Raw genomic sequence first — 22964 nt, forward strand, 5'->3', positions numbered from 1 at the left:
CTGGGGAACGGCAAAGCTGGGTCTGCACAGGCAGCTGCGTCCGGGGGAGCGGGAGGAGGAAGGGAGGATCCCTCATTGTCCTTTCCAAAGGGAAAAGGGACAGTCCCCTGAATGGAAGTGCCAGGCAGGGCAGGAAACACCCCCAGCCTCCTTACTCCAGGCTGCATCTGGCCGTGGCGAGCAGAGGACACCTGCATGCAGCACAAGTCCCCCTCCGTGCTGCAGAAGCATGATCTGCAGCATCTTGCAGGGATTTGATGCATTTCACGTTCAACTGCAGGAGCCAGAGGATCCCCTGGCTGCTGCCCTGCAGAGAAACACCCAGATGCTGCGGGGAGGGGAAGGGGGAGGAAGGGGAAGGGCCAATCCTGCCCCCACCCCCGGGGAAAAGCGGCACAGGATGCCCGAGGTGATGCCGAGCGAGGCGAGAGCCAGGCACACGGGAGAGAAGTGTGGCCACAGATGGGAGGCACAGGCAGGGAGGGATGGGAAGAGTGGGGAAAGGACACCAGGAAGGGAAGCAACAACTGGAAAGAGATGAAAGGCAAACGGGTCAGGAGTCAGCACAGCAGAATCCAGCAGCGGATACGGAGCTGGAGCAGGCTCACCAGAGCCTGGCCCACGGCTGCACCCAGCCCTGGCATTCTCTGGGTGCCAGGGTGGCCACCCCTCCATCACCCCTGGATGAACAGCCCCTCCAAACAGGCACCTGAAGAGCAACACCTGACCCCCAGCTCCAGCCTCCTGCCCCAGCAGCTGGGAGCTGCAAGGGACTGCTTGGCACCCAGCACACACAGCGCTGCCCCCGGGGAGAGCAGCCCCAGGCCACAGCCCACAGGGCCAGCTCCAGGGGCTGCAGGGCATCCCAGGGGGGCTGCTGAAGCAGGTAGCAGGATGAGGTTGTCCCCCCTGGGGAGCTGAGTCTCGGTTAATTGCTTTTGCCTTCCCCCAGGAGCTGGGGAAACCCCCGGAGGTGCTCCGAGGAGGAAACGCTGCCCAAAGCCAATCTGCTTCGGTCCTTCCCTTCAGCTGTGGACAGTCCAGGCAGGGTCAGATGGAAGAGCCAATTTGCCACTTGGGAAATAACAGCACTTCAGGCCTCCTCCCTCAAAGAAACCTCAAAAGACATCATTTAGGCAAGCTTAATTTGGACGACTAAAAATAGCCAGCGCCAGTCACACACTGGAGCAGGCAGGCTGTGGGGCTTCACACTTCCCGGCTCCAGCTGGGACACAAGGGTGTCCTGGCTCTGGGAAAGGTCCCCTCAGCTCCACAGACATGCCCCCGGCTGATAAGCACAGCCCTGCTCCGTGGGGTCCGTGCTAGGCACGGCAGGGCCCCTCAGGGACCCATCCCACGGGGCCACCCCCGCCCCGCCCAGCTGCTCCGAGGAAAGTTTTGGGTCCCCCCCACTTTCCCCAGGCAGGACGTGGTGACTCACCAGGACAGCTGCACCAGGACACCCGGCAAAGCTCAGCCACACTTGCAGCTTCTCCACAGCCAAGCCAGGCTGCTGGTCCCAGCTCCCCGTGGCTGACGCAGCCCTGCTCCCCCCAGCACCCCCGGCACAGGCAGCCAGGCCCCCGCCAGGCGCCATGGAGGGGCAGGTTGTGGCGACAGCTTCCCTGCCAGCCTGGAGCAGCCAGGATGTCACAAGTGAGGTGACCCTCCCGAGGTACCCATTGAGCCTTGCCTGGCAGCCCAGCCCACCAGCACAGCTCAGGCTCTTCCACCGCCAGCCTGGCACTGCTGGCATCACCAAGCAGCCTCCGGCCCAGCCACAAAGCCAGGCCTGCCCTCGCTTCCCTGCAGTCCCCCTCCCTGCACCGACCTCCATCTTGCACCAATCTCCTCCTTGCACTCATCTCCCCCTTTCCTTGTACCAATCTCTCTTCCCTCCTGCACTCCTCTCTCCTCCTTCCTGCACGAATCTCCCCCCTCTTGTACCCTCTTCTCCCCTCCCTCCTGCACCCACCTCTCTCCCACCCCCCTCTTTACTCCCTCCCCTCCTCACCCCCCTCCTGCACCCATCCTGTCCCCCTGCTCCAGAGGCAGGAACATTTCATTCCAGCCCACACCAGAGCACCACCTCCATCCCACCCTGGGTCACCCCTGGGCGGTCTCCATCGCCAGAGCCACACTAGCCCCACGCTGCTGGCACAGCCACGTGCCCAGAGAGATGCCAGTGCCAGCAGGAAGCCCCCGTGGAGCGGGCGAGGCTGCGCTGGGAAGCCCGGGGAACGCCGCTGCCAGCTGCAGCGATGTCACAGCACCCTTTGTAGGCAGCAGGCACGGAGCCCAGCACCAGGCTGTACAGGTGCCACGCTGAGCTGGGAGCCTCAGGACACCCTGTGCTGAATTTCACGCCTGGAGCCATCCTCCTCCTCCTCCTCACCCAGCCTGGCCCAGCCTGCAGAGCCAACAAAGGAGGCTGGAACGGGAAGATGCCCAAGGACAGAGCCATCCTCTCGCTTGTCCCTGTGTCCCTTCACTGCCTGCAGCAGTGGCAACCTGTGAGATGGCACAGCAAGGAAGCAGCCTTCCCAGCTCGAGTTCCACAGCATCCCTGCAGCAGCCAGGCACTCGTGCAACTCAGGGTTGGTTTTAAGTAGCTGGGGAGAGGGTTGGAAGAGAGCTGAAGAGCAGCGATGCTGTGCCACAGAACCTCTGGCAGGGCAGAAGTGGAGAGATGAAGCATCAGAGCCTCCGAGCAGGAACAAAGGGCAAGGAGGGGAAAGGGGAGGACACACCGCGGGGCTGGCTGGGGCCATCATCACCTCCCAGGCAAGCCAGGGGTGGAGAAGGGACAGTAAAGCTCTCGCTGCTGCAGCCGGGTCCTTAATTAGCATCGTGGGAAACGGTGCTGAAAATCAGACACCTTCTGTCCGAAATCTGAGCCCCGACCTGCAAATCTGATCGCCAGATCCGATGCTCAAAGAGCAAAGGTCACCTCCAGACCCAAGCAGGTCCCAGGCTGAGTTCCACCATGCTCTCCTGTGGTCCCCAGCCGACTTCCACCATGGTCCCCTCCAGCCCAGCCTCACCCCCGCCGCCGCCCCCCCCCCCCCCCCCGCCGGTGGGAGCAGAGGCAGCAGGGCGAGGGCCAGAGGCTTATTTTTAGCCTGGGGAAGGAGCCCAGCGCTGCCCTCCTGGCTCTGGCCCTTGGCACGGGGCTCGCTGCCCTCACCACTGGCACTGCTGAAGCGAATGCCTCAGGCCTCAGCCCACCCTGCCACCCCCCGGGCTCCGCAGCACCGGGCTCAGCCCCCGGCTGGCAGCGCTGCCCGACCCCTCCCCTGGCACCAATCCTTCCTCTGCCCAGGGAGGAAGAGGAGGATGCTGGGACCAGCCCAGCAGCAGACAGCTCTGCCTTATTTACGGCTCCCTAACGGAGCGTGGCCGAGCTCGGCGGGGGCTGACCTTTGTGTGCCGGAGACAAAGAGATGGCAGCGGCGGCGCAGGAGCCGCAGGGTCGCCGCGGAGCCGCTCCGCTGCCCGCCGGGATGGAGCAGGAGGCCGCAGGCAGGCAGGGGGCTCGGGGACGGGGAGCCGGCCCAGGCCCCGGGAAGCGAAGCGCGCCGGGATCCCAGCCTGGGAAAAGGAGGGATCGGATTCCTCCCGCCCCGGCCCCGCCGGACAAACTCTTCCGGGTGGGGACTCCTCCAGGCAGCTCGCAGCTGCCCGCACCCCACCCCCGGCTGCTGCTCCCCGCACACTCCCCCGGCGGCTGACCCCGCACCCCTCCCCCGGCTGCCGCGGCAGGGAGGGCAATGCCAGGATATTGCCCCAAAATCGGGAGAGTGGAGGGGGCGAGGGGGGATGGAGACCTGCCCCCGGCACCCCGGCAGCGCTCGGCTCCTCTGGCTGCCGGCGTCTCGGCTCAGCCCAGCTGCCGACTCATCCCTGCCATGGAAGCGCAGCAAAAGTTTCGCTGTCAGCACAAAACGCAGCCGAGCGGCCAAGCCCTTCCCTGGGCTTCTGCCACCCTGCCGAGGACTCCCCAGCCCGGGCACTCGCCGTGTGCCAGCCTCAGATGCCTGCGGAGGGGAAGGGCGCAGGGGACTGCTGTGTCCCCCACGGGGAGGGTTCGCTGGGGCCAGGAGCATTCCCGAGCCAGCCCCTGGCACTGCCCAAGGGACCAAGCCTTCCCTCGCTCCGAAGCGAGCTGCCCGCAGGATTTTGGCAGGGGGTCGTGTGCAGGGCTGGTGTCACAGCCTGGCACCTCCCGGTCCCCGCAGCACTTAGGACCGGATGCCACCGTGCAGGAGCACAGATGTCCCAGGGAGCCAGCTCAGGAGGACTCAGCATCCCACCTCACGCCCACGCCAGGGTCCCCACGTCCCTCTCCATCTGCCAGGGCAGCTGTGGCTGGCAAGATTGGGGCCAAGCTCTCACTTTGCAGGCAGAGAGATGCCCCTGAGCAAGACCCCACGAGCCTGGCCCCTGACTCCCCAGGGGCACGCCGGCTTGCATCAGACCCCTCCCAGAAGCTCACAAACGCGGGAGGACACCGAACTCATCTGTTACTCACAGACAACTCTCCCAGGATCTAAGTCACTTAATTAGTGCTTTTAAAAGCGTTGCCATCCAGGTGGGTGACACAGCAGCAGGTTGTCATGTGCTCTGCACAGCTCAAGCATTTGCTTTCTTCCTTTCTCCTGCTTTGGGGTTTTGGTTTGTTCCCCCCCCCCCCCCCTTTTCCTTTCTCTAATGAACAAATAGAGGGCCAGGTTTTATAAGTCCTAGGAAACTCTATTATCCCTCCACATTAAAGCCAAAAGCAACTAATTAAAACATCAAAGTCAGAGGTTTCATTAGTTTGGCCTCTGAAAGCGCTGGCAGGAGGTGGCAGGGAATGTGGCTCCGAGGGCTGGCTGCACTGAGGGACCCCAAAACACAAAGCCTGTCCCAGGCCTACTAGGAAACCCAGGAGGGAGCTCTGGGCTGGCCACCACCGGGCAGAGGCAGAGTGCTGTCACCTGCCTGTCCCTCTTCCAAAGCCAGTCAAAGCCCATGGCAAGAGGCCTTGGCATAGATTGATTTTGAGACGACAGTAGCTGGGGAGAGGTGACCACCCTCTATCAAAGCCACTTTCCCCAGGAGCATCTCCATCAAGCACCACAGGATGGGTCCTTATCCCCCCCTGGGCACAGCAGAAGGGTGAGCAGGATGGGTTCAAATTCCCAGCTCACCCAAACCCTTTTCTTTCCTCTTCCACACTCTGATTTCTCCACTTCTATGACAGGAAGGACATCACTGCCTCCATCCACCCCAACCAGGAGGGCTGCAGCCAGCCCACAGCCATCAGCCCTCACCCTGCCTGGATCTGCTCCCAGAAATCCCCAGCAAGACAGAGGAGCTGGGGAGCCATCCAGGGAGGTGGCAGCTCTTTGCTCTGCAGCACATCTAAGGATTTGCATCCCACTGCCGTGGTCACACCGAGCATCTGCATCCCGAGCTGCCCAGCCCCGGTCCCTGCCGCAGCAAGCACATCATGCCGGGTACAGCAGCACCCCGAGCCCAGCAGGGTGCCCACCCCACATCTTGCCAAGGAGTTTAACCCCGGATTTTTCTCCCCCGGTTCCCAGAGAGCAGCAGTGATTTGCCAAGCCCAGCGCAGCCTTCCCCGGTGGGGAGGAGCCCTGGGCAAGAAGGAAGCTCAGAGCAGCAGCAGCAGCCGCCAGCCCTTCCTTGGGCAGCAACAGACACAGGGAGCACCAGCGAAGAGGCATCAGGGGCAAGTCCCTGCTGCAGAGCTGCTGCTCAGCACCGTCCCCCCAAATCCCTGCGGGCTCCTGTCGGCGCTGCTGCAACAGGCGTGTGCCACCACTGCGGGCAAACTCTGCTCACGGTCTGGCGAAGGGAGGAAAAGCACACACAAAAACGGGGGGGCGGGGGCAAGCACCCCAACCCAAGAGAGGAGAAGGGAGCCAGGAAGGAATACAGAGTCCTGCGAGATGCAGGCAGGGAAGGAGCAGACTGCTCTGCCAGCCGGGGAAGGCCTCGTGAAGAGGGGGAACTCCAAGCGCAGCTCCACCCCGGCGCTTTCGACTGCAAAACAATAGCGGAGAGGAGCAGCAGTCCCGCCCTGCTCTTGCTCACCCTGCCCAAGGACGCGGGGCAGGCACCCTGCCGCTCACCCTTCCCTGCCCTGTCCTCCGCGCCGGGCAGCCACGGCCGGCACCGTGGATCCAGGCTCCCTGCGCGCAAGGGCTCGGTGCCACTCACTCCCTCCTCCCGGGCTCGGTGCCACTCCCGAGGCGCTCGGTGCCACTCCGCCCGGCAAGCGGCTCCCGGTAACGGCGAGAGCTGCTCCGCACGCAGCGCACAGCGAGAGCCCGACCCACAGCGCCGGCGTGACGAGCAAGACGCAGGGAATTCCCTCCGTCACCATCTCAACCGAGAACAAAATACAACAGCAACCGCCACCCCCCAGCACCCTGCGCCCTCTCAAGCCTCTACCTGCCAGCGCTTGCACCACCTCCCCGCTGCCAGCCAGCTCTTTCTCCTGCCAAGGCTTTGCAGCGGTTCCCTGCGTGCCCAGGGCAGCACCCACGGCCCCACCGCCGGCGAGGGTGGGAGGATGGAGGCTGCACCCCGAGGGGTTGGGCTCTGGAGGTATGGGGAAGCTCTGCCTCGCTGGGCGCCGGTGCTGGGCGCCCTGGGTGCTTCCCAGCTCTGCTCACACAGTTACCACCGTGTCCTGGCATGGGCACCTCCACCACCGCACTGGCGCAACACCCACCCTGGGGCAGGAAAATCCCAAAGCCGACTCAGCCTCCGGACGGCTTTGGGCAACCAAAGGCTTTGGGAGGCCACCAAACCCAACTCAGCTCCCTCCATTTAGACCGGGAGGAGAACCTCCACCACCCGAGGAGGGAGGGGGCCACCTCCAGCACCCCCTGACCATCCCGAAGGGAGGAGTGGGATTTCCTGGGGAGGGGCCCCGCGGGGCCAGCTTGCAGGACAGCAGCGAGCCGTGGGAAGGGAACCCCACGCCGCTGCGGGGTGGGGCCGGCGGAGCGCGGGGGCGGCAGCTTCTCTCGCTCATGATTAAATAATTTAGGTGCGTTTCAGCGCTCAAGGAAGCGAAAGATTGAGGGCACTGTCTGGAGCCTGGCACAGCGCTGGCAGCTGGCACAAACCCTGCCCGCCCGAGCAACCGACAGCAGCAGCATCGTTCCTCTTTAGGGCATGGGACGAAGAATGGCGTCCCCCAGCCCCAGGACATCTCTGATGCCGCCCCCACGCCCGCATAAGTAGGTCTAGGCACTCACCTGCCCCCCAACTCGCTGCCCCTAGGTCCCAGCTGCCCATCCACGGGCAGAAACTGGCTGCACTGGTTTGAGATTTGCAATCCAAACCCCCACCCAACCTCAGGTCTCCAGAGATAAGAGCACAATAACCTATTGTCCCTCTTCCACTCCCTCCCCTCTCAACATCTCCCCTTGCCTCCAGGCAGGGAGGGACCACCCAGCTCCATACATCCCCCCCGCCCGCAGTCCGGGGGCGGCGGGGGGCGTTCATCTGGACCCCACGAGGGGCACGACCCTAGCCCCTGCCCAGGCTGGGCAGCCCTAGGGGATGCTCAGCGGCTCCGGGGAGAGGATGCAGGCAGGGTGCAGGAGGTGGAAGAGGCTGCTGCCTGTTGGCCATGTGGGCCACAGCCTGGCGGCTTCGCTGCTTTAGTTCTTTATTTATTCCCCCCCCGTCTTTCTTTCCCCCCCCTCCCCACTCCTGTTTTCTGCTGTGGATTTGATCCACTGGATTGGCGCAGGAAGGAGGCTGGGGAGGTGTGGGACGTGACCGTGGTGTTGGCAAACACCAGGCAGCCTTCCCCCGCCGCCCCCAAACCCCTCCCCGGCTCTGCCATCCCACCCTTGGGTCTAGCCCCACGCAACACCCTGCCCGGGTCACCCTCCCCACTCCAGACACACCTCACCCAGTTCCAGACTGGGAGCAGCACCCATCCTAACCCAGGGATGAGGAAAACCACCCACGCAGCACCTTCCCCGCTCTGTCCTTGGGCTGCCGCAAGCTCCCCCTCCCCAGCTCCCCCTCCCCGTCTCTGCCCTTCCCTCTGGCACCGGTGCCAAGCTGCAGCGTGGACTGGGATGGATGGCAGCCCGACCCACGGCGGTCGCATCCTGCACCCCCCTCCCTCGCCCCCCAATCCTCTCCGCAATGCCACAAGACGCTGCCCACCAAAGCCACAGCCCCACGCCCACCCCCCCCCCCCCCCCCCCCACCCCCTTCTCAAGGGCAGGCAACAAGTTGCAGGACACAACCCAGAGCCGCTTCCCACCCACCCCTCGTACTGGGGGGGGGGGAAGCTCCACACCTCCCCATGAAAAACAGTGGAGGAAGCGTGGGCATCGCACTCACCCCCAGAGACACCCCCGCCCCAGGACCGGGAAGCCCCAGAATGGGGGAACAAACCACACCAAGCCCTCCCCCCTACCCCCCACCCCCAAACTCTTCCATCCCACCTGCTGCACCTGGCTGTAGGACCCCAGCTCGCGTCCTGGGCAGGCGGTGGGAGCGGCGCCGCCACCCCCCCCAGCACCGAAAAAACAACCTAGCACCAACTGTACCCCCCCAAACCCCTCCCAGCCCCCCCACGTCCCCCCTGCACTCACCGGCTCAGCTCCCACGACGGTGCCGGGCTGGCCATGGGATGGTGGAGGGGGACTGGAAGGGAATGGGGTGGGGTGGGAGGGGGGGGTGGGTGGAGGAGCGGTCCCGGAGCTAGCGGGAGAAAATGCTTGTCATGGCAACCCGTGCAGAGCCGAGCCGAGCCGAGCCGTGCCGAGCTGGGGAGGGCTCACCCCAGCCCGCCGGGGGAGGGGCTCTCTTAAGGTGGCGGCCCGCCCCGTCGGCTGCTTAAGGGGGACGGGAGAAAACCGGAGAGAGCGGGAGGGGTCGGTCCCTCCTCCGGGGCAGAACCGCGAGTGTACCCCTGGAAGTGTGGGGACACCCCCACGGGCGGAAACGTGCCTGCACCACGGGGCGATGTGGAGGGACTCCCCCTCGTAAAACCCTACCTGCACACCCAAGCAGTGCAGAGACCTCTGTGCCCCCCTCGGAACCCTGTGTGCACCCCCCGGTAATGTGCCAATCCCTTCTGGACCCCCGGGCAAAACCGGATGTGTACCCCCTGGTAATGCGGGGCCCCCCTCGGGCAGTCTGGCGACCCCCCAAGCACAACTGGGTGTGCAACCCCTGGTGATGTGGGGTGGGGATCCCCAGGCAGTGTGGCAGCCTCCTGGGCAGAACTTGTGCATGCACCCCCGGGCAGCGTGGGACCCCTCCAGCCCGGAGCAGCACAAGGACCCCCAGGGCAGTGTGGTCCATGCATGCACAGGCAGCACGGGGACCCCCGTGCCTGCACCCCTTACCCCCCCCAGTCCCATGTACCTCTCCATGGCAGTGATGCTCATGCAGCCCCCAGGCAGCAGGGACCCCCCAACAAGGCGGTGCAGGTACCCCATGAAGTGGGGGTGTCACAAAGCCCTCCCCACGTGGGACACGAAGGCAGAGCTCTGCAGCACTGTGGAGTGGGGCTCCTCGTGGGTTTAAGATTCCTCATGGGCACTGTGGTTGGTCACCAGGGCCTGGCATGTGCCAGCTGGGCTGTGCCCAGCCCTGCAAACCACCTGTGATGCCCTGAGTGTCACTGTCCCCTTGGGTGACAGCATCCCTTGGGAGGAGCACACACACCCCCCCAGGAGCTGTAGAGCGCTGATGGTAACCACCCACCCCCCACCCCCCCGCTTCCTTGGGCAGGTCCAACCCTCACCCTCGGATTTTAGGAGCAGGAAGGTGGAAAACCCTTCCCTGGGAAGGGCCCCGAAGGGCCTGAGCCGCCGCAGCTGTGCCAGGAGCTCAGCCTGACCTGGGCACAGCCAGGCTGGGTGTAGGCAACCTTAAGCCGGCGTTCGTCCTGCCGCAGCCCCACGCTGGGGCACGCAGCCCGGTTCAGGTTCAACCAGTGGAACATCTGTGCAGGCACAAGCCCTAATTAGAGCTCCTAAGGTTGATTTTTTTCCCCCCTTGAGGGCCTGCACCTCGATAGCTTTTGCATTCCTGAGCAGTCCCAAGGCAGCAGCGGTGCAGCAGGAGGCAGGTTCCACCAGGTGAGCTGAGCCCTGCTCCGGCCCTCTGCCCTGGCCCTCGGCCAGGAATTCCTCCCGGGGCTGCTGGAGCCGTTATCCAGAGCTGTGTGCTGGTGGAACTGCTTCCATCCAGCTCCCAGGGAGGGCATCTGCCCTCTTGGGCCAGCTGGTCATGGGGCACTGCTGGTGCAGAGGCAGACTGGGTGCTCAGGTTGGTATCTGAAGTGAGCTGAATGGCTTCTGAGCTGCCAGGGTTGACATCATGAAGCCTCTGCCACCGTTCGGTAGTTGGCAGCACAGAAGGCATCAGCCTGCTCTTCTGATCTGGAGAAGAAGGAAGAGAAGAGGCCTGGGGGTGGTCACTCCTTGGTCATCTTCAGCAGTGGGGTCCTTGCCATTTTCCTGGGCAGTTAGGTGGAGTTATTCCTGCTCAGGGTGACCATCATCCAACCTCAGTGTGAGCCAAGACCTCAGAGTGAGGCTGCTGGAGCCCTGGAGCAGGCTGCCCAGAGGGGGTTTGGGGTCTCCTTCTCTGGAGACTTTCCAAGCCCACCTGGATGCATTCCTGCCCTGAGTGCTCCTGCTTTGCAGGGGGGTTGGACTCAATGATCTCTGGAGGTCCCTTCCACCCCCTACCATCCTGTGGTTCCATGACTCCAGGGCTGGAAGCTCTCACAGCCAGGGCAAACCTTCTCACCAAGCAAGCTCAGGCATCTTCCATTCCCTGCCTCCACAGCTCACCCACAACAGAGGGTGGGAATGCACACGTGGGGCCCAGCTCCCCCTCCACCAAAGCAGGAGCAGAGGAAACGTCCTCAGGTTGCAGCAGGGAAGGTTTAGGTTGGGTATTTGGAACAATTCCTCTCCTGCAAGGGTGGTCAGGGGCTGGAACAGGCTGCCCAGGGGGGTGGTGGAGTCAGCATGCCTGGAGGGGCTCAAGAAATGTGTGGCCACAGCACCTAGGGACAGGGTTGAGTGGCCATGGTGGTGCTGGGTTGATGTTTGGTCTGGATGCCCTTAAAGGTCTTTTCCAACCTTAATGATTGTGAAAGAGCAAAGCAGATGGCAGTGACCACCCCAGGCCTGGGCTCTGACCTTTTGCAACAGCTTGAGTGTGAGGTGGTGAAGCCATCAGGCAGTGCTTGCAGAGGGCTGGGAGGCAGAGCAGCTATGGAGACAGAATGGCCTTTTAAAAGAGGGTTTTGTAGCTTGGAAGGAATCTCTGACCATCTGGATTTGGACTCCTGGAAGGAAATCAGCCTTCCTGCCTCGGGGAACCTGTTGTTAACAGGGCAATTGACGCTCCCACAAACGGCAGAGAATGTGCAGCCTGCTTGGACCTGGACCTGGGCTGAGCTGTGGAGATGGAGAGGCAGATTTTACACCCTGGGCACTTGCTGCTGAAGGACCCCAGCCAAAACCCCTTGGAATCCACGAGCTTCCCATCCAGGGGCAGCCTGCAGTCACAGAGCTGGTGCTTAGCAGCTCCTGCCTGGTGGGTTTCCATTACAGCAAGAGCCACCATAAACACTGAGCCTGAAAGCCCCTTCCAGCTTCACAGGCAAGAAAAAGCACGTGGAGAAGCCAAAAGCCTGGCTGGAGCAGGAGCAGGAGCAGGAGCATGGCCCCAGACCAAGCAGCTCACCCCAACACGTCCCCAGGCACCACAGCCCAGTGGCAGCTTCCTTCCTGCAGCGTGTTGGGGTCCTGGCTGAAGCTGCTCTGTAGCTCCTGCCCCTGCTTGCCATGGCTCTGGTGCTTGCTGGTGCCACCCCCCCTGCTCCATCCCCTTCAGTCCCAGGGCCACCTGCTCTCCTGCTGCTGGGAGGCAGGAGGCTCTGCCATCCCTGGGGAGGTGGCAGGGGTGCAGGGTGGCACAGATGACACTTTGCACTCCTGCACTCCCAGGAGAGGAGGGAGAAGGAAGCAAATCTTCAGCCTCCCAGCTTGGCCAGCCCTGAGCTGCAGGAAGGGACCTCCCAGGCTTAGCTGCTGCAGCCATGGGGGTGGCAGCTGGGGACAGGCTGCTTCTCGTTTGGCTCTTGGCAGGAACTCACAGGCAAGCTCCAAGGGAGATGCTGGATCCTGCTGGTGAGACCCTGCAGGGCTGCTTGTGCCTTTGGCCTCCTCCTTTGCCTTGGGTAGCTCTGGGATGTCCATTTGCTCCCTTGTGCTCTCCCAGAGCCAGCTCTGGCCACGTGTGCAGGGTCAGCTCCGTGTCCAGCACCTGGCTGTGGGCACCACATCAGCTTTCATGAGCAGAAGTCACACTCTGAGGGGTGCAGAGCCCCAGTGCTCCTCACTGCACTCCTTCTCTTGCTGAAAGAGGAGCAGGATGCCCATCCTAGCCCAGGAGGCATCTTCCTCCTCCTCCCCCCTTTCCACAGGCAATTTCTGCTGCTCTGGAACAGGAGCAGAGACTCCCACAGCCACCAGCAGCACCCGAGGCCACCCCCAGGGGCCCTGCTGTGCTGGGAACCTCAGCTCCCATCCCTGGTTCGCTCTCTCTTTTCTTCCCCCAATGCTTTCTGCTGGGTGCTCTGCAGCAGCAGCCCTTGGCCTGAGCGCTGCCTGGCCTGAGGGAGACCGAGAGTGACATCAAATCCTCACATCTCAGCATCAATTAGGGTGGGAAAGACCTCAGCAGGCAACCCCCAAAGAGGAAAGCTGACTCCAGCAGGACCTCCAGCAGGGTTTCACCGACGGTTTCCCTTTAAAAGCAGCTCCAAACTTCCATCATCCTTTGCCTTTAACAGCTCCCAGGCTGGGAACTTGTAGGTGGAGTTTTTTCAGCCCCAAAATGTATTGAATCAGCCAAGTTGTATCAGCCAAGTTACAAACCCATCACAACCCCAGGCCAGCTCCTGAGCTCATCCCCGCGGGGATGGATCCGGCGCTGCCGCTGGAATCAGCGGGGAGGAATTTCTGTCACGGTGCCGGCGTGCAGGGGGAGCAGGATTGGACCCGCAGGGTTTCTCATGGAAACACTGAGTGAGTCTTGAGCACAAGGCAGAGCTGGGTGTCTGGGAAACCTCTCTCCATTCAAGGGCTAAATATAGGGAGAGAGGAGCGCCTGGGCCGGCAGCTGGCGGGGAGAAGCAAAGCTCCGCTCGCTCCAATGGAAATGCCAGGGGCTGGCAGGGGCAGGGCTCCTTTGCTCCCACCTCCCCCTCCAGCGGGGCAAGAGTGGCTGAGATGCTCCCAAGTGGTGCAGGAAGGGCCTGGCCTGGTTGGTTGGGGTTTTTTCATTTCAGTGCCTTTCCCTCCCTTGCTCTCTCTCTGCTCAGCCCTGAGCTGCTGCTGAGCCTCAGCGCCCACAGGTTGCCAGCTTGCAAGGCTCAGGCTGGGGCTCAGAGCAGGAACAGGCTGGGTGCTGCTGCTGGGAAGGGTCCCAGCACAGCCACACTGCTTTCATCAGGTTGGGCTGGAAGGGACCTCAAAGCTCATCCAGTCCCAACCCCCCTGCCACGGGCAGGGACACCTCCCACCAGCCCAGGCTGCTCAGGGCCTCATCCAGCCTGGTCTGAAGCACTTCCAGGGATGAGGCATCCACAACTTCCCTGGGCAGCCCCTTCCAGGAAGATCTTCTTCCTAATGTCCAATCTAAATCCCCCCTGCTCTGGTTTCAATCCATTCCCTCTCATCCTGTCACTCCCAGCCCTTGTCCAAAGTCCCTCTCCAGCTCTCCTGCTGCCTCTCCAGGCACTGGAAGCTCTTTTAAGGTCTACCTGGAGCCTTCTCTTCCCCAGGTTGAACAGCCTCAGCCTGTCCTTGTAGGAGAGGTTCTCCAGCCCTCTGAGCATCTTTGTGGCCACCTCTGGACCCTCTCCAACAGTTCCAGGTCCTTCTTGTGTTGGGGGCCCCAGAGCTGGATGCAGTGCTCCAGGTGGGACCTCAGCAGAGCAGAGCAGAGGGCAGAATCCCTCCCCTTGACCTGGTGGCCACACAGCCTTTGCTGCAGCCCAGGACATGGTTGGCTTTTGGGGCTGCCAGCACACGTTGGTGGCACATGGCCAGCTCCTCACCCACCAGCACCCCAAGTCCTTCCCTGCAGAGCTGCTCTCCCTCCACTCCTCACCCAGCCTGGATTTGTGCCAAGCCAGCTGCCTTTTGCCTGCTTTGTCTCCCTTGGTCCTGGGCTTTCCCCTTGCTCCAGAGCAGCTCCCCATGGCTTTGCAGCCCCAGAAGGATCCCCCAGCCATGGCTTTGCTAATCAACCCATCCCTCCTGCTAATAAACCTCTCCTAGACTGTTTCTGCTCTCAATTACCCAAACATCTCTGTTCAGTTCCAATTAAGCAGCTGCTTCATTGGGAAGGGGGAAGGGGAGGGGGGATGTGTGTTTGGAAATAAAAAGCCAAAGAGAAGAGGAGGGATTTGGGCCCAGTTTGTGCTTTATGGATGTAATTAGGAGACAAAATTGTTCACTCACCTAAGGAATTCATCCCCAAGCTGCCTGGGAGCTGACAGACAATGCTGTGTTTTCCCTGTGACTGACAGCTCCTTTCCTTTCCCCACCCCTGCACATTCCCATTTGGAGCTGGAGCCACCACAGCCTCTTGCTGCCTGCTATGAAACCCCTAATATTTGCAGCAGCCAAGGAGGAGCCTCTGAGCTGCTCCTTCCCAAGCACCCACAGGCAGGGCAAGGGGAGCTCCTGTGTCACAGGGAGGTGATCACCCACAGAATCATTAGGGTTGGGAAGGGCCTCTTAAGGTCTTCAAGCCCAACCACCAGCCCAGCACCCCCATGGCCACCAAACCACATCCTCAGCTCTCAGGTCTGCATGGCCTGGAAGCCACACCAGCGCTGCTGGCATGGTGGAGCTGCTGCCTTCTCCATGGAGCATACCACAGGAGCATCCTGAGAATAGGGCAATGCACAAGGCCCCACTTTGAGACATGGGGAACCCCCTCCTCCCCCCAGGCCCCTCCCAAGGAAGTCAGAGGGAAGCTGCTAGGTCTCAGAGCCACAGAATGCATTGGCTTGGAAGGGACTCCCAAAGGGCATCAGGTCCAATTCCCCCTGCAGGCAGCAGGGACATCCCCAGCTAGAGCAGGGTGCTCAGGTTCCCATCAAGTCTGACACCTTGGATGTCTCCAGGGATGGAGCCTCAACCCCATCCCTGTGCCAGTGTCTCCTCAGCCTCACTGCACAGAGCTCCCTCCTGATGTCCAACCCGACTCTGCCCTGCTGCAGTTCCAAACCACTGCCCCTCCTCCTACCACTCCAAACCCTCCTGAACAGCCCCTCCCCAGGAGGTCTGCTGCAGATATTGAACTGCAGCCCTGGGGTCCCCCTGGAGCCTCCTCTTCCCCAGCCTGAGCAGCCCCAGCAGCTCCTCAGCTCCGTCTCAAAATGAACATTTTCCTTCCCTCCCCGCTCCAACCTCGTTTCATTCCTCACATCAAGGAGGAACCCTGTCCTCGGTGTCTGCATCACAGTAACAGCTCCAGGACCTTAGTGGGACTGAGGAAAGTCCCTGCTGCTGGGAGTGACAACGGGGTGGGTAGTGCTGAAAGAGAGGAGAGGGAAGTGACAGCGCGGGAGAGCCTCTCGCCCGGCGCTCGCAAGCTGTCAGGCCCCGAGCTGGGGAGGCGGAGGAGCACCCAGGCTCCTGAGCCCTACTTTGGTGCCTGCCTCTCAGAGATGATGGAATCTCAGAACTGCCTGGTGGGAAAGGAGCTGAAGATCAGGGAGCCCAACCATAACCTGGCATGGAAGTGCTGGAGCGAGGCCAGAGGAGGCCACCAAGATGGGCAGAGGGCTGGAGAACCTCCCCTGTGGGGACAGCCTGGGGAAGAGAAGGCTCCAGGGAGACCTTAGAGCAGCCTTCCAGTGCCTGGAGGGGCTCCAGGAGAGCTAGGGAGGGACTTTGGACAAGGGCTGGGAGAGACAGGATGAGAGGGAATGGATTGGAGCTTGAGGAGGACAGATTGAGAATGGAGATGAGGAAGAAATTCTGGGCAGTGAGGATGGGGAGACTCTGGAGCAGGTTGCCCAGGGAGGATGTGGCTGTCTCCTCTCTGGAGGTGTTCAAGGCCAGGTTGGAAGAGTCCTTGAGCACCCTGGGCTGGTGGGAGGTGTCCCTGGGGGGGTTGGAACTGGTTGATCTTTGAGGTCCCTTCCAACCCAACCCATTCCATGCACCTCTGACTCATGAAGGGACGCTGCTGATGCTGTGCTGGTGGTGATGCCACAGGGCAAAGCTGGGGCAAAATCAGCCTCTCCCAACAGCCATGCTGAGAGGTGGTGCAGGTGGGTTGGGAAAGGGGAAGATGAGAAGCTGACCTCTTCCTGAGGTGGAGAGAAGAGAGGAAAGGGAGAGGAGAGGAGAGGAACCCATGAGACGCTGCCAGCAGCATCCAGAGGAAGGGGGGGGGGGGGGGGGAGAGAAGATAAAGGGAAAGGAAAGGACTATTTTATTTGAATAATAACCATCAATAATGCATTGCTGAGGAGCTGCAGATGACTGCAATTAAAAAAAAGAGGCATTGCCTTTCCTGAGCAAAAGCTAAATTATTCCTCACAGCTTCCCCCTGCTCGCTGAGGGAGAGGAAAATGAAGCAGCTCCTGGTGCGGCAGAGCTGCGCAGGGCCGGGCAGCCCGGCTGCAAGGAGGGAGAGGAAAGAAAGAAAGGAAGGAGGGGAAAAAACCTCCCAAAAACAACCCCCAAAAAAGGGTGAGGAGAGAGAAGAAGAAAAAGAAGAAGAGGAGCCCTGATGTAGGGGGTTATAAATATTTCACAGCTGAAGGAGGAGTGGGGAGCCAGGGATATAGATGGGACTGCAGGCGGCCGTGGTGGGAGGCAGGAATTAATCACATCAAGGGAGGAGAAACTTTGCCTGAGCAGCACAAAGAAACATGGAAGTGTTTGGGTTGGAAAAGCCCTCCAGGAGCATCCAGCCCAACCACTCTCTGACTCTGTCAAGGCTCAACCATGGCCCTCAGCACCACATCCAGCTGGTGCTGGAACACCTCCAGGGATGGGGACTCAGCCCAGGCCAGGCCTTGCAGGGAAGGAGTTTCTTCTGAGCACAGAATGGTTTCAGGTGGGAAAGTCCCCTGAGATCATCCAGTCCAACCATCAACACACCACCCCCATGGCCACTAAACCCTGGCCCCAAGAGCCATGGCCACAGGTTTCTTGAGCACCTCCAGGGCTGGGGACTCCACCACCTCCCTGGGCAGCCTCTGCCAATCCCTCTTGCAGCAAAGGAATTGTTCCTCATGTCCAACCTAAACCTTCCCTGCTGCAACTTGAGGCCATTTCCTTTCATCCTGTTCCTTGCTGCCAGGGAGAAGAGACCAACTGCCCACATCCATGGCCAAAACCGCCCCTGGAGGCTCCCTGGCAGCTGGAGTTGGGCACTTGTAGGTTTGCCCCAGAGGCTGCAAATGCACCTTGGTGATTGTGACCTCCTGTGCCAGGTGCCATGGGCAGGCTGCCAGCTCTGGGGCAGGCACTGCCAATTCCTTTGGAGACACAGAGTGCAAATATTTGCTGGGAAAGCCCCAAGGAGCCCTGCAAGTGGAGCAGGAAGCATTCCCTGTGCCAGGGCTGTGCTTTACAGCTCCTCTTGTGCAGGGTCCTGCCTCCCATGGCCCCAGGAGCTGTAGAATCCCAGAGGGGTTGGGCTCGGGGGGGGGCTCTTCAAGCTCATCCATTCCAACCCCCTGCAGCCAGCAGGGACCTCCCCAGCCAGAGCAGGCTGCTCAGAGCCCCAAACAACCTGAGCTGCACTGGAGCCAGGCATGGGGCAGCTCCTTCCTCTCTTTCTAGTCTCTAGTCTGAATCTCCCCTCTTTGAGTTTCAACCCATCCTCCCTTGTCCTGCCACAAGATCTTTAAGGAGAGAACAACCCCAAGGTTCCCTTCCTTGCTTCAGTCTCTAATCCTCCCCCAGAAGCCTCTGACCTGCCCATTCCCAACCCCCTGCACAGGCTCTCTGCTGCAGGAGCTTGGGCACAGCCTGCCAAGGGCTGCAGGGCAGGGGGAGCTGTGACCAGCCAAGTCACCCAGGCCTGCTGCACCCCCAAAATCTCTTCTCTCAGCTGCCACCTGGCATAATCCTGGTGCAGGAGAGACCTGGAGCAGGGTGAGACCTCTGCACCTCACGCCCTGACATTCACAAAGCCAACAGGAAGAGCAAACAGCAGCTGGAAGCCCTCCCCTGGCTGTGCAAACAGCAGCTCCGTTATCCAAAGAGCAGCAAACAGGCTGAGGTGCAGGGCTGGCTGCAGCTCCACCCCTCCCTCACCTGCTGCTCCTCCTCACCTGCTGGTGGGCAGGGAGCAGGGGAAAATCAACCCTTGCCACCCCTCGACGGGGACAGCAAACCTGCTGTGTCCCTGGCAGAAAGGCAAAGCTGAGGCAGCTTCATCTCCTCCCCAGGAGAGCATCAGCAGGGCTGGAGCTGAGCAAGGTCAAGGCCTTGCTGGAGCCTTTCCCCACCCTCCACAGACCTCCCTGCCCCTGCAGCTGCCCAAAGCCAGCGTGGGAGGCTGTGGCTCATCCCAAACTGCAAAGCATGGCAGGGCCTTGGGAATCCTCCCAAAGCCAGAATGTTTGCTCTTTCCCTCACAGCTCTCAGTCAGTGCTCCCCAGCCACCCCAGGCACTCTGCCATGGACACCTCCATCCCTTCTCCCTCCTTCCTCTGTGGGATCAGCCCTGCAGGCAGCCTGGGACCCCTCTTCCCGGGCTGGAGTTCCCAGCTCCAATCCTGGTCTCCATCTGCTGTGTGTCTGTCTCGGGGTGGTCCTGGGAGCAGCTGGGGTGCTGCTCAGAGCCACCAGCCCCAGCCACCCCTCCTGGCCTGGGGAAGCTCAGTGGGACCTGCTGGGAGGCTCTGCAGGTATCAAACCCTCTGCACCCAAGAGAGCCTCTTTAAAAATTAAAGCCTGAGTGAGAAAGAAATGAGTCATGAGAGGGGGAGATGGAGCTCAGGGCAGCTGCACATCGCTGAAGCAAGCAGAGCCAAGAGCAGGGCTGGGGCTGGCTGGAGCTGTGACCATCTCTGCTGCACTGGGTGGAAGGATGGAGAGCAGCCAAGGCATGGCACACCCCATGGGGAGTGCTGCAGGGGTGGCTGCTTGGGTGATGCCCTCTGGATGGGTGAGGACACCTCCCCAGGCCCTGTCTCAGGCTGAGAGCAGAACTTTCCTCTCCAGCCCTGCAGACACCAAGCCTTGGCTTGGCATCCAGGCACACAGGGCACACCTGCCCTGCCCCAGCAGGGTCCCCCAGGGCAGGTCACACAGGAACATGCCCAGAAGGCTCTTGAGAGTCTCCACAACCTCTCTGGGCAGCCTGACACCAAAGAAGTTTCTCCTCCTGTTGAGGGAGGGCTTCCTGGGTTCCAGTTTGTGTTTGTTGGAGCCTGGCCCCTTCTTGCCACCCACCTCAGATCCCCTCTCAGGCTACCCTTCTCCAGGCTCTCACAAGAGAGATACCTCAGTCCCTTCAGCATCCTTGTAGCATCCATCAGCCTCTCTCTAGCCTCTCCCTGTCCCTCTTAGCTTTCTACAAAGTGCAGGACCCCACAGCTCAGCAAGGCCAGAGGACAGCCCTGGGGCTCTCTGGAGTGGAGAGGAGAAGACTGAGAGGGGATTTAATCAATGTTTATCAATATCTGAGGGCTGAGTGTGGAGAGGGAGGGGACAGCCTCTTCTCCATTGCACCCTGGGATAGGCCAAGGGGCAATGGATATAAACTCCAGCCCAGGAGGTTCCACCTCAACACCAGGAGGAACTTCTGCCCTGTGAGGGTCGCAGAGCCCTGGAGCAGGCTGCCCAGAGAGACTGTGGAGTCTCCTCCTCTGGAGCCTTTCCAGCCCCCTCTGGATGTGTTCTGTGTGCCCTGTGCTGGATTCTATGCTCCTGCTCTGGCAGGGGGCTTGGACTGGATGATCTTGGAAGGTCCCTTCCAACCCCTCACATCCTCTGGTCCTCTGCTGCTATGGAGTGGAACAACCCCGAAGCCTGCAGAGCAAGGCTTGAGGTGCCTGCTGGCAAGGCTGGAGGAGCTGGGCTGGCTGCTGCTGCGGGCATGGCACAGATGTATCTGCTCTGCCAGTGCCTCACAGCACCGCTGACGCCAGCAGCTCATTTCCCTGCTGGCTGCCGAGGCTGCGGAGCTGCTCCTCTGCCGTGACGTCGGAGCCTGCCCTCGCTTCCCACTGCCAGCAGCAGCCTTCCCCCCTCCTGCCCGGGGCTCTGCCCCTTCCCTTTGCTTCTCCTCTCCTTTCCTTTTCCTTTTCCTTTTCCTTTTCCTTTTCCTTTTCCTTTTCCTTTTCCTTTTCCTTTTCCTTTTCCTTTTCCTTTTCCTTTTCCTTTTCCTTTTCCTTTTCTTTGTTTTTCCTTTTTATTTCTTTTTCCTTTTTCCTTTTTATTTCTTTTTCCTTTTTTCTTTTCCCTTTTTTTTCCTTTTCTTTTTATTATTTTTCTCTTTATTTTTCCTTTTATTTTATTTTTCCTTTTCTTTTTCCTTTTTTATTATTTTTCCTTTCATTTTTCCTTTTCTTTTTCCTTTCATTTTTCCTGTTTTTATTTCTTTTCCTTTTTTTTCTCTTACCTTTTCCTTTTTCTTTCCTTTTTCCTTTCCTTTTCTTTCTCTTTTTCTTTTTATTTGTTTTTCCTTTTCTTTTTTCCCTTCCCTTCCCTTCCCTTCTTCCTTTTCTTTTTTCCCTTTTCTTTTTTCCTTTTCTTTTTTTTTTTCCTTTTTCCTTTTCTTTGTTTTCCTTTTTCCTTCCCCCCCCCTCTTTTTCTTTCTTTCTTCCCTGTCCCACCCCCAGCCCTGTACTCTGCTAGCCCCAGATTGCTTCATGTAGGACATGGCAGGGATAAAGCACCCTGAGTGGTGCTGGGAGGCCCAAAGGCTGGCAAGTCCTGAGCTCCTGAGAAGCAATTAGCTAAGAGAGGCCAAGGGCTGGGTTGGCCTTGCCAGCCAGCAGCAGGCCTGGCAGCTTCCTGGTGAGCCCAGGCCAGGCATGACACAGAGCATGCAGGAGGGATGGGGATGGAGAAGGCTCCCAGCAGAAAAAGAGGAAGATAAAAAATGAATCAACAGAGAGGGAAACCAAGAGAGTGTTTGAACATCTCCTGCCCAGCCAAGGGCATATTGCAGCAGATCTTAGAGTCCCAGCAAGGGGTGAGGCTGGAAGGGACCTCTGGAGATCATCCACTCCAACCCCATTGCTCCAGCAGGGCACCCACAGCAGCTTGCCCGGGGGGGTTGGAAGCTCTGCAGAGAAGGAGACTCCACAACCTCTCTGGGCAGCCTGCTCCAGGCCTCCAGCAGCCTCACAGCAAGCAAGTTTCTCCTCCTTGTGTGGCTGGAACCTTCTGGGTTGCAGTTTGTGCCCTTTGCCCCTTTTGCTGCCCCTGGGCACCACTGACAGGAGCCCAGCCCCAGCCTCCTGCCCCCCAGGCTTTAGCTCTTGCTGGGCATTGCTCAGCTCCCCTCTGGGGCTGCTCTGCCCCAGGGCTTTCAGCCCCAGGGCTTTCAGCCTTTGCTCCTCACAGAGCTGCTCCAGGCCCCTCAGCATCTTCATGGCCCTTTGTTGGAGACTTTTATCCACTAGTTCCCTAGGGCAGAGCAGAGGTGGAGGAGAAGCCCCAGCCTGCTGGCCACACTCTTCTTGACGCACCCCAGGACACCATGGCTTTCTTGGCCATGAGAGCACATTGCTGGAACTTGTCCACCAGTGCTCCCAGGTCCTCCTCCTGGAGTGCTGGCAGACAAGAAGTTCACTGTGAGCCAGCAAGGAGCCCTGGCCAGAGGAGGGAAGCAGCTGCTGCATCCCTGCCGCTCCAGGATGCTGTTTCAGGTGGCCAGAGGCAGGGACACCAGCCCACGGCTGGGATGCTTTGTGCTGGGCTGCCTGGTGCAGCAGCTGCCAGGGCTGTGTGCTGTGTGGTCTGGCAGCTGTGGAGCTTCCTAAGAGTGTTTGTAAATACTCTAAGCCCACAGCTTGCAGAGCAAGACCCGAGCCAAGCACCTGCAGCCGTCCACACGGGAGCATAACCTTCGGGAGTGAAGCCTCTGTGCTCTGCACTGAGCTCAACAGCAAGGACTCTGCTGGGCTGGAAGCTGGCTGCAGGTACCACCAGCCAGCACCTGGGCTGGGGGGTGGGGAAATCTCCATCTCTGGAGCCATTCCAAACCTGCCTGGATGCCATCCTGTGCAACCTGCCCTGGGTGACCCTGCTCTGGCAGGGGGGCTGCACTGGGTGATCTCCAGAGGAGGCTTCCAGCCCCCAGCACCCTCTGAGTCTGCAGTGGATTCTCTCTCCTTTCACTCAGTAGCTGTGGGCAACTCCAGGAGCAGATGGGGAGGAGGAAGAGGCCTGATGTGGTCCCTGGAGTCCACCACAGCAGCAGGCTTGGGCTTAGCTTTCCCTCTGCAAACCCAGCACAGGAGGAAACAAGGCAAGGAGATGTCTGCAGCAGGGAGAGGAGGCAAAGCTGCTGCCCCAAGGAGGGGCTGGGGAGCCCTCCAGCCCTGCAGGACTCACAGCTCCATCACATGCTTTGTCCCAGCCCTTTGGCTAATATCCTTCCTCCCTTTCACCCTGCACTCCTGCTCCCATCCCAGCCTCCACTCCCTCCTGACCAGGGCTTGGGAGCCCCAATCCTAGAGCAAACCAAGAGGAGGCAAGGAGGGAATGGTTTGTAGCTGAGGCAGAGCAGGGTCAGAGTGGAGCTGAGGAAGAAGTTCTGCAGCAGGAGGGTGGTGAGGCTCTGGCACAGGCTGCCCAGGGAGGCTGTGGCTGCCTCCTGCCTGGGGGTGCTCAGGGCCAGGCTGGGTGAGGTTGAGCAGCTGAGCAAGGGGGGGTTGGAGTAAATGA

The 22964-nt window shown here is 60.7% G+C and overlaps 1 protein-coding gene across 6 annotated transcripts in view; it reads right to left on the bottom strand.

Annotated features, from left to right (window-relative positions):
- The window catches only part of ATP2B4 (ATPase plasma membrane Ca2+ transporting 4), a 55992-nt gene extending 47192 nt beyond the window's left edge, over nt 1-8800 (bottom strand). For 3 of the 6 annotated variants that reach the window (XM_068159745.1, XM_068159741.1, XM_068159744.1), the window contains exon 1: nt 8640-8797. The gene's annotated coding sequence lies outside the window, so the exon portion shown is untranslated. Of the gene's footprint in view, nt 1-8639 lie in introns of all 6 variants that reach the window. The other 3 variants (XM_068159743.1, XM_068159748.1, XM_068159747.1) reach the window with 3 other exon arrangements.
- Between the last annotated feature and the right edge of the window lie 14164 nt (nt 8801-22964).

Source organism: Melanerpes formicivorus, unplaced genomic scaffold (genome assembly GCF_026170545.1).
Source record: "Melanerpes formicivorus ecotype bairdi unplaced genomic scaffold, bMelFor1.0.p_v2 SCAF_46, whole genome shotgun sequence".
Lineage (NCBI taxonomy): Eukaryota > Metazoa > Chordata > Aves > Piciformes > Picidae > Melanerpes > Melanerpes formicivorus.